The sequence below is a fragment of the Lissotriton vulgaris genome, chromosome 5 (genome assembly GCF_964263255.1).
Source record: "Lissotriton vulgaris chromosome 5, aLisVul1.2, whole genome shotgun sequence".
NCBI lineage: Eukaryota > Metazoa > Chordata > Amphibia > Caudata > Salamandridae > Lissotriton > Lissotriton vulgaris.
The window spans coordinates 1,327,112,074-1,327,127,546 of NC_141693.1; positions in this window are offsets into that span (position 1 = coordinate 1,327,112,074).

Below are 15,473 nucleotides of genomic sequence, written 5' to 3' on the forward strand. Positions count from 1 at the left end.
TGTGCTAGTACTAACAGGATGCCATGTTGGTTAGTGGCAGACCAAGGGCTGAAATATGCTCTTCCGATATATTCTGCAATATATCCCACGTGTGTGAGGCAGAGTGATATTTGTAGCCTGGAGGTGACGTTTCTAGTTGCTCAAATGGGTGTAATTTCTTTGATTTATATGTTTCCCTTGTCTTCGTTGCTTGATTTTGCTCGCGAGAAAGTGTCACTCATAGTTGTTGAAAATGTCACTCATAATTACAGTGGAATTATGAAAACGTCACACATAGCATAGCAATCTGAAACCTTGGCAGCTATGAAGTCGCAGCACAGGCACCGAATCACACCCACTGCGTTAGACACTGTACCCCAAGGCCACACGTCTAATTGCTGCCCATAGAAATGAGCAACCAAAAAGGAGCTGCACCCTGTTTCAACATGGCAAAGTATTGGTGTTAATACTTGTGTGTCATGGAGCTGTGGTGGGTGAAGGAGAGACAAGGGCCTTCCAAAAGTTGAAGGGACCTGGCCTGCACGGCTTCTAGCTGGTGCCCCTATGTCGTGATGGTTTTGCTTGCATTCGAAGGGCAAACGGCCAACATTAGTGACCTTTGCCTTGCCTCGCTGACGTTTCAGAGGCATCAACCTATAAGGCATCCTCTTGCTTGTTACACACAGACCAGTCCAGCTCTTAAAAATGCGAAGTTCTCATGTGCACTTGCTCCCATATAGCGCCTAGATCTCCCACACACCGTCCTCGGCATTTCCACAAACTGAAGCCCGTGCTGGCCCTGGGCATTCGCCCACCACCCTGTTTCTCGGCCGCCTTTCCTCTCCAGGCCCCCAGTCACAGGCGTGCAGAGCCTCGCCCATGACTCCACCTCCGCCGGGAGTCAACACGTAGCCGAGTTCAAGACTGTTCTGGAAATGGAGTGACTCACCGAGTCCGGGGCCGAGAAACCGCAACGACTTCTCCCAAAACAAAGCTGACATTGTGCCTCGGGCCGCAATAACCGATCGGAAGACATGACCGTTACCAGCGAGTCTCACACTTGACTTTAGTCTTGAGCGGTACAGCGGGGTCTCATTGCACCGGCTGCAGCCACACAGTCGACTGAGATGTCATCCGACGTGCGGAGTTTGATGACTGGAACACGTCATCATGGCCTTCCCAGCAGCCCCAGCAACCCCGCAGGTGGACTGGCGCTTCCGGCTTGTTTAAGGGTTTATGCTACATGATTTCACAGAAAATGTTTGGGGCCTTCTTTTCACACAAGTTTGCAGCAGCTGCACCACTGCTGCAAACTTGTGTGAAAAGAAAGCACATGACACTTGCCACCCCTCCCTGACAAGTCAGTTGGGAAGGCCGAGGCACGCCAAAGGGGGCTAAGGGGCCCACATTGAGGGTTCCTGACCTCATGATCTATCAGGCTCATCCATGTCAAGGAAGCCATAGGACCTGCCCATGAAACGCTGAATGTGTGACCATGCTGAGGGGGCTCATTGAAGACCTCTCCCATGCCACCTTGAGTGCATCAGGCACTGAGGAGACCGTCTACCCACAGGTCACTACAGGACAAGGCCCTGCCAGGCTGAAGGAGTAAGACAACACCAAGGGGCCCACCCATGTCTAAAGAGTCATGGGCTCTGACCTAGCCATGCTAATGAAGCCAGGCCACACAGTGGGCATGTTGGACCAGATATTACTGTGCCCAGGAAGTCAGTGGACCCGAGCCAGACCACAAGCCCCATTGGAAAACAGGAAATAGATGAGTGCAGCTGTCCAGAACTGAGACAAGAACTTCAGGACAAGCAAAGAAAGGATGTGGTCCGTCTGCTAGACTGCCGACTTTGATGCTGGAAAACAGGGTTCAAGCCTCTGGGTTGCTCCACGTCCTGTGATTCTAGGCAAATCACTTAATCTCCCTGTGCCTGAATTTGTAAGGTAAACTGTGCTCATGTAAAGCGCTCCAATACCTTTGGGTCAAGTTCAAGCTATATAAAATCTCCCCCCCCACCCCCCCAAAAAAATAAAGAGAAGGCAATTAAACCACAGTGCTGACCAGCCATCACTGTGGTTGCACAATATCCCAGTGCTGATGGGTATGAAGCAAATGAGGACTGAGGACAGGGCCGTGGACCAGGTATCTTCTCTGCTCTTAACCCAGTTACTCGCGCCACTTGGCCCTCTTTTGACCCTTCTTGAGCCACCGTTCCAAGAATTACGGCAATTCTGTATCTGGAGTTAAAAAAGACTGCAGTTTAGTAACATTTAATTTATGGCAAAATGCAGGTGCTCCCCATGTTTAATCACATCTGACATATGAGGGTGAAGGAACAACATTTATCTGGTCGTGCCCAGTAGCCACTAAACAGTTCTTTGTAATTGGTTCTAGGGTGACCTGTTTGCAGTCTCGTGGCTTCACTTGCCACCTCGCCCCTCTGGCCCTGCTATCGGGCATCCGCAGGCTCACAGGTTGAGGTTGACCTCTCTCTTGTGGTCATTCCTGCAACCAAGGACCTAACCTTGCTACTGAGAGACTAGTCGTTCTTTTACCGCTGTGGTTCTGGCATCTGTAAGGCTTCCATTTTTGGCTTCTTGCATGCATTCCAGACATGCGCAGGTGGGTCCACTCTCTTGCATGGCCATGGTTTTGGGCCCGGGAATGCCGATTCTCATAGATTAATTGCATAGAGAAGCGTGATTTTATTAAAGACAAAGGGCCATATGTATGAAGAAGCCGATTAGCGATTCGGAAACTTCGGAAAATCGGAATGTATCAACACAATCGCAAATATTTAGCGATTCGGCCAAAATCGCTAAATATTTGCGATAGATTTAATAGCGATTCCTTAATGTAGAAATTTTGCAAGATTGCGAGGACAAATCGGAAAAAATCGCAAAATTGCGATTTTACATCGGAAAAAATCGCAAAATTGCGATTTTCCAGAATCATCCAATCGCAATCCTGATGCAGTTTGATGACATCACCATCCAGGAAGTGACTGATAACCCATGATGCAACTGCATTGATTGTGAGAGAGTGTGAGAGTGAGGTTTGCTACTGAGGAGCCATGGCTGAGAGTGGGAACAAGGATTTGCCTGCAACCCAGCAGGACCAGCAAGAAGGAGAAACATCTAGGAAGAGAAAGATGAAGTTCTCAGAAGCAGAACTTGAGACACTCATCACTGAGATGGTGCCAAACCATGATTTGTTATTCGGGAGAAGCTCACACAAGGTGCCTGAAGCAAGGAAAAGACGCATCTGGGAAGGCATACAGGCGAAAGTAAATGCCCTTGGAGTAACACACAGAATTGTTGAAGTACTGCGCAAGCGCTGGTACGATCTACGCCAGCGCTCCAAAGAAAAATTGACAGCCAGACTGGAGCAGTCTCAGCTCACCGGTGGGGGGACCTCCAATGTGCAAGATTCTACACCGCTAGAGGAACTGGTAGAGGGAACACTGGCTCCAGAGAGTGTTGCGGGCGTGTCCGTGCTAGACAGCTCTGACCAACCAGCTGCCAGACCAGGTAAGAAGCATGCCTTCACACCCTAAACCACCCCCCACCCGCCTGCAGAAACCTAGGGATTATGGGAACCACATGTCACACTAGAGCAAGTACACACGCAGTCACAGCAATGCATTGTGAGAGATGTAGTCACAATTGAAATTAATGTTGGAAGTAGCATCCATCTAAGGTAATTTTCACATGTGCAGGTCAGGAAAGGGGAATGACAAAAGTGAAGTAAGGGATAACTGTGAAATATTTTATTTTCACATCATACATGCAAATGGAATTAATGTGTGCTGTTCTATCCACAGCACCTGCAACTAATAAGCCCATAGGCAGTGGAAGAGACACAGGACCCCCAGCCTCTAGAGACGCTAGCCAGGTGCAGGACACAGATGGGGAGGACAGCCCTGTAATTCCACCAAAGGGACACAGAAGGAAGATCGTGAGGCCATTGGCAGTCATTGAGGACGATGATGAGGACAACAATGACATAGAGCAGTCTGAAGCTCCAGGTTCCCAGCAGCAGGAGTCAATGCCACAACACAGCCAGGCTCCACAGGTCACAGGTAGGCGTAGACCCCGCACGTGCAGCAGATCAATCGATCAGCAGGAAGATTCAGTGTTTGCAGGGCTGGAAGTGCACATGCTCCAAGTACAGCGCCTACAAGCAAAACACATGAAGGCGATACAGCGTGAGATGAGGGCAGGGTTCAGGGGCATGCGTGAGGAAATGAGGGGTGCTGTGCAAGATCTCACTGCGGAGTTACGTGCAGAACGTGCTGCTAGGCGCACAGAGCTGGCCCGCATGGGTCGTTACACGCGCGCAATCAACCGCCTGGCCTCATCGAACAATATCCAGTCCAGGCGTACGACTGAAACCCAGCAGGAGTTCTCTCATGGCATTCAGGACATTGCAACTGTCGTAGTGCAGTCCACTTCTGCCCTGGATGAACTGCGTGCCCTACGTACCACAGGACCAGGAGTGCTGACTCCAAGTGAGGAGGACTCCCAGTCAGTGCGGAGCTCCAACACCCCACCACCCACTGTTGTGAGGCGCCGTAGTGGCAGGACCAACAGGCCTGCTACATACCAATAGGATGTACAGCCAAATAACGATGACTTACAGGGGCTAAATATGGACAACTACAGTGTTGACTGTGCAGTCATTCTAGTTAAATAGTTGCACTGTGAAATGAATATGTGCATTACATTAGGAGTGTTTGAACTTGCCTATGAGGATGTGTGGCATTGTTGCTGTAGCAATTAAAACACATTTTCAAAGATTTAAGTTGTCATAGTGTCATTATTACTCACCAGAAGTAGTTGCGCATGATCTCATCACGCCTCTGTCGCCCAGCTGCAGCACCAGCTACGCCACCTTCCATGCGTACAGGTCCATGTCCCTCCACGTCGGAGGATTCTGAATCGCTCAACTCCAGTGGTATCCCTTTCCTGGTGGCGATGTTGTGCAGCATGGCACAAGCTACAACAATTTTGCAGCACGTTTCCGGGCTGTATTGGAGAGCTCCTCCACTTTTATTAATGCATCTGAATCTGCTCTTCAATATGCCAAATGTTCTCTCGATGGTGCCTCTTGTTGAAATGTGTGTCCGGTTGTAGCGCCGCTCCCCAGCAGTAGCAGGATTGAGGTAGGGTGTCAGGATGAAATCCCGGACTGCATAAGCACTGTCACCTGTGGTTGGAAATGTTAACGGTTAGTCACTGTAATGCACATGCTAGTCAGTGGAAATGTGGCCTAAGTATGTGAGCATTTACTTAGTAGGTATCCCTCGCCAAAATCACCTCTTGAGAGTCTACGGTATAGCCCACTGTGACGGAAGATAAAGGCGTCATGTGTGCTTCCCGGATACTTTGCCACTATGTCGGTGATGATGTTTTTGGCATCACACATTACCTGTATGTTAAGTGAGTGGTAGCATTTCCTGTTCCTGTATACGTACTCTACGTTTGAGGGGGGGATATTGCAAATGTGGACCCATCGATGCATCCTATTACATGGGGGAATTGGGTAATGTTGTAGAAGTCCTGCTTGGTTTGTGCTAGTTCCTGTGGGGTGCTGGGGAAGTGTATGTGGTGTTGCATCCTATGTGTCATGGCATCGAGGAACGCGTGGAAGAAGCGCGACAGGGCACTTTGTGACACCCCTCCTGCTGTGGCTATGACCCCCTGAAAACTACCTGAGGCCAGCAGGTGTAGTGAACACAGGACCTGGATGTGAGTGGGTATGGCTTGTGTCCTGCAGGTGGGGTGTTCTAGATAGGGTCTGAGTTCTTCTATCAAATCAAGTATGCTCTCTTCCTCCAGTCTGTAGTGGGTGTAGATGTCCTCCTCAGTGCGTTGGTAGATGGTGGTGCGCATACGGAATATCCTCTCCTGCCGTCTCCTCCTCTGCGCCACAGCTCTCAGTCTTCGCCTCCTCGCAATGATGCACAGCCCAGACATTGTGGAAAAGAGTGTGTTGCATTGTGGGCTTCCTTATATACTTTGCACCTGGTTACCACCTGCTCCCACTTGGTGGTAATTGCAATTCCTTAAAAAGCAATTTTCATCAAATCGCAAATTGCGAATTTTTGATACATATCATTGCGAATCCTTAATAGCGATTTCCAGATTAGCGATTTTCGCTACCTGGTTTCGTCGCAAATTGGGTAATTGCTCTGGAATTCGCATATTTCAGGCTCTCGCACTGTTTGGAACTCGCTAAATAGCGATTCCTTGTTTTGCAAGCATTTTCTCCTTCATGCATTGGAAATTGCTAATTTCCTGTCGCAAACGCTATTATTACCGATTCGCAGCATTTGCGACAGGAAATTAGCTTCATACATATGGCCCAAAGAGGCTATCATAATGAATTAATACTTTTATTTGCCACCTCTGCTGCAGAGGTGGCAAATAAAAGTATTTATGCATAATGATAGCCTCCTGTCTTGCCATAAAATCTGGGCTTCTGATTTAGTGGGTTCATTCAAGCATCCCCAACTTCTGGCATTGGGTGTTGTTTTGTACCTTTGCTTTTGTCACCATCATAAAACAAATAAATGTATAAAGTAAATAAATGTTAATTTAAACATATTTCAAATTGAGTCCTCTGCTTCTTAATCCGAGGACCCGGATTCATCTCCAGAAGGGGAGCCTGAGCCAGAGCACAAAGGGAACTGTGTAGGAATAACATGTTTGCTACGGTCTTGCACAGGGTCAGAGTGAATATTAACTTTACCGGGTTTCTCAACTGAAGCAATGTTCCATAGTTCAGTGGCAGCTCCTGATTACCACTCCATAAATCTTTGGATAAGGTACTGCGATCCAGACAAGATTTCGCTGCAACACTTTGGGCCTTTTTTATGAGAGAAGTGGTGGCGCACAGCGTTAGCCTCCTTGGCTTAATGCTGAACTCTGCCACTTCTGAAATGCATGGCTGCACCGTATTTACAAGAATACGGTGCAGCCCTTCATTTCCCCCTTCGCTGGTGAGAACTTTAGCTGCCTAGCGCCAATGCAGGCAAGCAAGGGTGTCTGCGTTACTGGGAAATTATTGTTTATGTGCAGGAAGGTGTCCCTTCCTGCACATAAATAATCAGTAATGACACTTTGTAACTTCTTTTTAACTTCTGTGTGTGCTGCTTAAAGCAGCACACATAGAAGCCGCAAAAGGTAATTAAATTTTTTTTATTGTTTATGTGCACAAAGGGACACCTTCCTGCACATAAACAATCAATGGTGTTTTTCTATTTCTATGTGTGCTGCACAACGTAGCACACATGGAAACAGCAAAAACAGGGAGAAATAAAGCATTTCTCCTTGTTTTGCCTGTTTGAGACCAGGTTTTCCCTGGTCTTAATTTTGGTGCTGCCTCCTATTTACACCACCCTTGTAAATAGGTGGTCAGCGTCAAAATCAATGGGTGTTGCAGTGGAGCACCCTCCACAACATCCATGGCCCGACCCCTTTCACGCTAAGTCTAGCGTGAAAGGGTATCATGTTTAGAAGGCAGCATTAAGCCACATTAAGTGCTTTGACACTGCCTTGTAAATAAGGCAAGCCCCTATCACTACCACATTGTCTGAAAGAGTGACGTTCCTATGGTGATAGGGGCTTGTAAATATGCCCCTTCATGTCGAGGCTCTTTGCTCCGATGGGGGTAAATAATCTAAGTGAGGTAGTCCAGATGTTGTCTAGCCTCCCTGGGAGATCATTGCAGACGCTGATTGAACTGGAGCACTGACCCTTGCCATTTATGTAACACAATATGAATTTTTACAATTCGAAGCCGTTTCTGCAGCAATTGATCAAGGAACAGATGGTCATCATTATAGTATGATAGTACACATTGTCTCACCTGGCAACGTTAGGCCTGGAAAGAAAAACTGCCATTTTAAATGCACACATTTCTTAAGTTGTCTTCTTCTCCTCAAGATGACTTCAGGAGTTGTACTGACTGTGCACCACAAGAACGTGGTAAACAGTAAGTACGCCCTTTTAGGGCAGCCCTCAAGAGTGGGGAAAGGGTGCCTCCTGGACACACTAGACACCTCTCATGCAGGCAGGTGCACTCACTCCATCAATTTCACTGTCCAATATTCCTGTCTTTTCCATTGTTCTTTTTCCTTCTTTGTTGCCATCTGTTGAATCTCTCTTCCTAGTGCTTGTGTATTACCGTTTGTCACTAAGGCACATGGCCTAGCACATGTTAGTGCAAAAAGTATAGCCACACAACCAGAGCACGTATGGGAGCAGATATAAGAAAAACAGCTGAACACTATGGGCCTGATTCTGATGTGGGTTGGAAAGCTTCCCGACCGAATTGGTTTGGAAATGGTTTATGACCCACTCCGATCGGGAGAGTCCGACCAACGGAGTACGATGCATCTGAATGCTTCCAGGTACGATTTGGTTGGACTCCCATTGACTTCAATAGGAGCATATGTTCCTAACAGCATCATAATTGGGCCCTGGGTCGGGAAGGCACGTACCCGATCTGATTTGGAAGGAGCAAATACCATTAGGAGGATTACCTAACAGCATCAGAATCAGGCCCTAGGTGGGAATGCCCTCCTAACCGCATCAAAATCAAGCCCTAAGTCAGACATTGTAGGATTTGTTTGCAACACAATCCAGGGAATGGAGTGGCTACCCCAAAAGGAGGATTCTCTCCGCCTAGTGCACCATTAGAAGTCCCGCAGATGGATTTCATTGAACTGGAACGGTGCAATAACCTTAGATATGCCTTGGTTATAGTGTGTGCCTTTAGTAAGTGGGTGGACGCATATCCTAAAAAAGATAATACTGCACTCACCTCAGCTAAGATCCTTTTGAAAGAATATTTTCCTAGATTTGGGATTTATAGAATTTTATGATAATGGCCCTCATTTTATCATTTTATTGCACTTGTTATTAAATTGATTACTGAAAGTTTGGGCATATATCAGAAATTTCATGCTGCTAATCATCCACAATCTGCTGGCTTGGTGGAACGTTATAATGAGACTTTGAAACTTAAATTAGCTAGGGTGCAGGCCTCGTTAGGCCTTAAGTGACCTGATGCTTTGCCATTAGCCCTCATGTCTGCTCGTGCAGTGGCACATAGAAAGTCTGGCCTTATGGCCTATGAGATGATTTTTAGGAGACCAATGAATGTATGGGGTCCCCCACGTCCCAAGAAAATGAGAGAACTTGAGCTCCCTATTTTGTTAGATTATATGAAGGAACATGTAGACAAGCTCTCTTTGATTCACCAACAGGTATGAGACTCACTTCCTGACAATTTTGAAGGTCCTGGGCACTCATTACAACACGGTGATTGGATTGTAACAAAGAATTTCCAGCGTTCAAAGAACTTGGAACCTCGCAGGAAGGGGCCTGAGCAGGTCCTATTGGCAACACGAACAGTGGTCCGAGTTACGAACAGAAGGAATTGGATCCATGGCTTGCACTACAAGAAAGTGCCAGCAGATCTGACTCAGATTACGGAAACTAAGAGAATGCAGGAATTGCACATAATATTCTCAGCAACAAAGAAAAGACGGGCCACTATTTTGCCACACCTGATGAACTGCTCTTTACTGATCCGAGAGTAGCTGGAAGAGAGAGGTACAATCTGAGACCTTGTGTTACCACTGAACAAAGACTTTGAGAAAAGGGTGCGGCAAGTCTGGACCGGTTAGAGGGCCTACTTGACAGGAGACTCTGTGCTGCAGAAGTGGCCAAACTAGGTCTGGTGCAGTTTGTGGCATGGATATCCTGAATAGGTGGAAGAACCCACATTTCTGAAGTACGATTGGATTTTTGTGGCAAAATCCGTCCCACAGTATCTGAATGGAGAGAATCCGAGGGTTTTTGTGCAGAAAACCCTTGGCACAATTCGAGTGTTCATCAATCTACTTTGGGACTGGAATTAGAGTTAGAACTTTCCACTTCTTGGCCAAGGAACCCCGTCAGAAGTAAGCTAGCTTTTCTTTGCCTTGCCCAAAGCTTCTGTTCCCTGATTTTGCCCAGCACAATTTTATAGGGGACCCAAATTGCATCCTTTGAATAAGGCAATATATCTAACAGTCCTTCAGGCTGTAGGGTATGAACTTGTGGTTGATCTTTCTTGAATACTTGCTATATTGACTTTCTTTTTCATTTCTGTGGTTTTATTGAACTGCAATCTTCAATGACTTTCTTTTAGTTTGGACTTTGATTGAGGTGAAAATATTGTTTGATTGATTCAAATGTTTGCTTTCTTTCTGAAATTCCCCATTGACTGACATATGTATTGGACATAAACTATAGACATTTTTGAAAATGTATACTTTTGTGCAGAGTTTTTAAGAGACAATACAGTTAAAGACATTGTTGATTTCTGGATACCAAATATGGAGGAAGAACGTCAGGATATTCAACACCTTACGCCGAGAGAGAAAAAGCAAAAATGGATGTCCAATTGTTTAGCAGCAAGTTTAATTAGTGTTATAGGAATTTGTGCAATAGCTTGATTTTTACATGTGACATTTCCTGTGCATACGCTTGTACTTTCAACACTAACACCGTTTGAACATTACCATTTTAAGCTATCACTGTTAGATGAAAGGCATGGACTCTCCTACAAGAATAATTCATTTATTCGAATGTTACATTAAACTCATAGCATTACCAATGTTTCTAATTGTTTGTTTTGCGGATTGTTACCTGCACATCAGGGAGCAGGGGGAACTCCTCTCATCCTGCTCCCATTCTCTCACAATGGTTCTTGTCGTGCTTGGTTTGCACTTCTGTGGGCTGCAGAAATTAGCAGCATTTCTAAAGCTGACCTAGGGGGTCTTAATAAGAAATTGAATATGGTATGTTACCCAGATGATGATGGTAATCCGCAAGCAAAGGGATCGGAATGGGAAACTGAGGAATATGCTGGAGGTACCTCTGCCACAAGATATGTCTTTGCAAGGATACAGACTAAACTAGAGAAAGGATTCCCTATTAGAACAGTAACAGACACATCAGCCCCCTATGTGTAAAAGGTTTTGGTCCCATATTTGTAGGTAATAGTGATTGTAACACTATACTGACTATTACAGGTCTGACTCTTAGTAGTTTTCTAGCATCCTATAATACATATTTTATTTGTGTGAATAAGGGTTATTTATATCTACCTCCAGGATGGTCGGGGAAATGTTACGTATCTTTCCTCCTCCCCTCCGTTTATTTTGCTCCAGCTTCCTATCATAAGACTGGATTATCGTTTTATAATCCTTTATCAGCACGGACCAAGAGAATGATAGATATTAAGGCACTGAATCAGACTGACACCTCCTTGCAAGAATATGTTGACGTGAACTTGGGTATGTTTTGCTTTGTTGGTCACCTCCTAATAGTAGGAACATACGAAGACTCACTAGAGTAGTTGAGTTAGTAGTTATCCAGACTACGACAGTTCTAGGTAACATCACTGAAGAACTCCAGGCGGCAAGACTTGTAGTTTTACAGAATTGCATGGTTCTAGATTTTATTCTTGCAGATCGTCGAACTACATGCTGAATTATTGGTACCAGTTGCTGTGTTTATTTACCAGACAACGGACCTTACATTTATTAGGCCATTTCCAAATTACATAAGATATAGGCAAGATACACCAAAACATTGGAACATGGACCTGGTCCAGTTGGTTTTGGGGCATTGTTATGTCATGGGGATGGAAATTACTTGTTATAGCAGCCTGTATAGTAGGCTCTATTCTAGGTTGTTGCCTTTGCATTCAATGTATGCCTATTATATGCCCCCTCTGTACTTCTTTATGCATGTCCTGTATCTCTAAGAAAGTGGATATTCAGGATGTTAATAAGCAGCTTATGCTTCAGCAACAAATGGATAAATTTATGAAAATAGACACAGGAAGCTTGAACGATGCAGATAGAGCACCTTCAATTGTTACAGTATAATGTTGATTTGGTTAATTACTCTTCATGTATCAAGTATTCACAATGTTTTTATGTGTTTGAAATGTACTCTCAATTAGACAAAATATGTATTTAGCAGAGGCTAAAAGGAGGGACTGTTAAACGGTAAACATTGTATTCTGTTAACTTATCCTCCGCTTTCAGACATTTTGTCTACCAGCCCCCATTTTATGTTTCTGCAGGGACTTTTGTAAAGTCAGAAGTTATGTTTTCACTGAAAGCTGGTTGTATTGATAAGGCTTGTGTGTTACCGTAAGGAGCCCTGCCCTGCCAAAGGGCCTAAGTGAACAGATGCTTTATCTGTTAGTCCACCAATGCCTGTAACCTCCCTTGCCTATCTACAAAGATGACTTGGGTAGGGGTTTATCAGGGAGTTTAGCATGTAAGCATTGTATAAGGGGTTGTGTAAGGGGGTTGTGTAAGCGTTATGTAACAATGACAAAGGGGTTTTCGTGCTTATCTTACTGTAGCAAAAGAGTATAAATACTAGGTTTGAAATCATGCTAGTCAGTGCCCTCTCAGGCACTTGTAGTGTCTGTATGATGGACTCCTCTCATGAGATGTATCTGTCCATGTACTAATTGCACATGTGCAAATTATCATCCCACATCGTGCGGCCAAAGGTTTTCAGCTAGAAGAACCTGGCAGAACCTTGTTGGTAAATAGCACTAAATTCCAATTATCGGGTTTGTGAAGTGGAATTGTGTATCCCAAAAAGGGGCCCAGGATGCACAAAGTAGGATTTCATGCTACCTGCCAACAAGATCCTCATCAGATTTTGCCTGCCATAAGCTTGTGAGCAAATAGCAAGGCGTTGTCATTTGCATATGCAAAACTAATACATATGTAATTAGCACATGTGCATTAGAGGATGACTTGGAATTATGTTTTAGGTGCAAGCAGAAGTCTACACCCAAAAAGCTATTAACCCATAGTCAGTACTTAATTTGTTCCAGTGGTTGCAGGTGGTGGGCGCAGGGCACTACTTCTGGCGTCAGGGAGTTATTTATCATCCTCAGATTTAGACCCAGAGCAAGAGAAAGATAAGAAAACAGCGATAAAGGGAAAAATCAGGAGTGAAACACCGGCATGGCTGAGATTTACAGACAGAAAGTATAAGAGAGAGTTAGCGGGAGACAAAAGGTGGAATCAAGAATAGACAACCTTGCAACCCCTACAATCATAAACTCTGCCATTTGGCAGCACTGGCGGTAGGCTCTGGAAAAGAACTTTGGGACTCTTGTGCACAAAAGAATCACCAATCATAGTGTAGTTTCGTTTTTTTTTTAGTTTTGTATAGCGCAAACTCCACCCGAAAGTATTAGAGCGGGTTGCATGAGCACCAGTTGCATTACAGACAGACATATTCATTGTTTGTTAGGCACTGGGAGATTAAGTGATTTGCCCAGAATCACAGTATGTTGAGCGTCCCTGCCGAGACTCAAACCCGGTTCCCCGGCTTCGAGGTTGAACGCACTAGCCGTAACGAATATGAACGTATTAGGCAGAAAGACATTATTAGGAAGCCTTGTTAAAGTTAGCTAGCACAGTATTTAGCTGACTTAATTACCAATATGACTCTGCGAATATAGTGGAATTCATACCGCGACTTCCTTAGACACATAGGATACCCCTTACACCAGGCAACTGAACTGGATAAAACAAGTCTGTTTATCTCTGTTCATAACCCATTCTTGGGTCATTAGTCAGTGTCTCTATATAACCATACAGTATTTCTTTATTATAATCATGTCACATTGTATATTTGTAACCCTACACCTTCTAACCATATCATTATTACCTCCTCTTAGGGAATTTATGTCAACATCTGAATGTTTTTTTCCCATCCTGTCAGTGCAACCGTGCTGGTGTATCTTTGTACCTTTGTCACATGGTTTCTTTTGATTGCATCACAATGTTTCTCTGTAGTCAAGTCACAGTGTACTTTTGTAACTGTGTTGCAGTGTTCTTTGTTACTGTATCACAGTGTCAATCGATAACTGTTTTACAGTATCCCTAGTGTGTTTCACAATCTATGTTTGCTGTGACTACATAGTGTATGTTTGTTACTTCTTCACAGTGGATTCTTGTAACCGAGCCGCAGTGGTTCTTTGATAGTATTTGACTGTATATCTTTGTAACTGAATAATAGTGTTTGTCACCAAGGCTGTGTATCTTTGTTACCATATCATGGTGTTTTTTGTTGCTGTGTTATAGATATAACTTTGTCACAATTCTTCCTTTTGTTACTGTATCATTTTGTGACACTGTATCGGTGTGTCTTTGGTACCATATCATAGTTAATGGTGGCTGCTGAACTTACAAAGTTGGAAAGCATAAGCAACAGTGCATTTTACAGACCAATTTTCAATGAAATCGGCGAAATATCTGGAGGTTCTGGAGGAACAATATGAGGCCATATTTCTGCAAGAACATTAGGGCTCAACCTCATAAAAATACTCCTGTAGTCATCTACAACAATGCTACTGTCTACTTATATAAAACTTTAAGGTTATACCAACTTTACCCTCTCCTTACACCAAAATGTAAATGTAAATGTAGTATACTTGTAAAGCGCACAGCTGCCCCAGCAACGGGGCGTCCCGGCGCTGTATAACGCTGTGGAACCCTTCCTGGCTCTCCCTGTGAGATGCCCCTCCTCTGCACCCCCAAGGTGAAGCCAGGCATCCCAGCGTTGTAGGGGCCGTTGTGGAGATTAAGCAAGCTATTGCCCAGAGTTGCAGCGTGGGACCCATGATTAGAGTAGGCGCCGAGGCGAGAGAATTTATCGAGTCTGCGTACATTAAGCCCAAGACCCTGCCGCGTCGGGAATTGAACCCGTGTCCCGGGCCTGATCTCTGCTTCAGGGTCTGCCGCTTCTAACCAGTGAGCCACACTTCTCCACAGCGGTAGTGATATCATTAGAAAAGTTTTTCAAAATAGATGATGAAATGTCTCCACGCTAGTCATGAAATGGTAGCCTTAGTTGTAACAACCCTCTGGTTCCAGGTAACCAAAATCAGCTATAAACCTCCCATATTCAGCATAAATTATCCCTCCTCAAATAGCAGTTTTAAAATATATGCAATTCTTTGTTTAGCAACATCAATGTAAACATCATTTATATAGATAACTATTTACATAATGGCTGCAGCTAGGCACTGAATAGTAAGGTCCATCCCTTTTCATACCTTCAGCAGACTTGGAGTAATAATCATTAGAGGTAAACGTTTATTCCTGTAAGTTACCACTGCAATAGAAATGAGCTGTTCTCTTTACAGATGATTTCTGGAATCCATGAATGCAAAACCAAAGTTTGAACTTCATACAGAAGCCTGGAGAATCCTCTATGAGACTTCGATCTCCAGCGAGGTACATAGGTGAGGAATTGTTAACATTTTAAATACCACCTGTCAGAACCCCGTTTTGGGGGCCAAGGAGCACGTAGGAGTTACTGGGCACAACCGAGGTGGTTGAGGCCTTTCACTTTTTGATGTCCTGGAGTCCACCCTACTC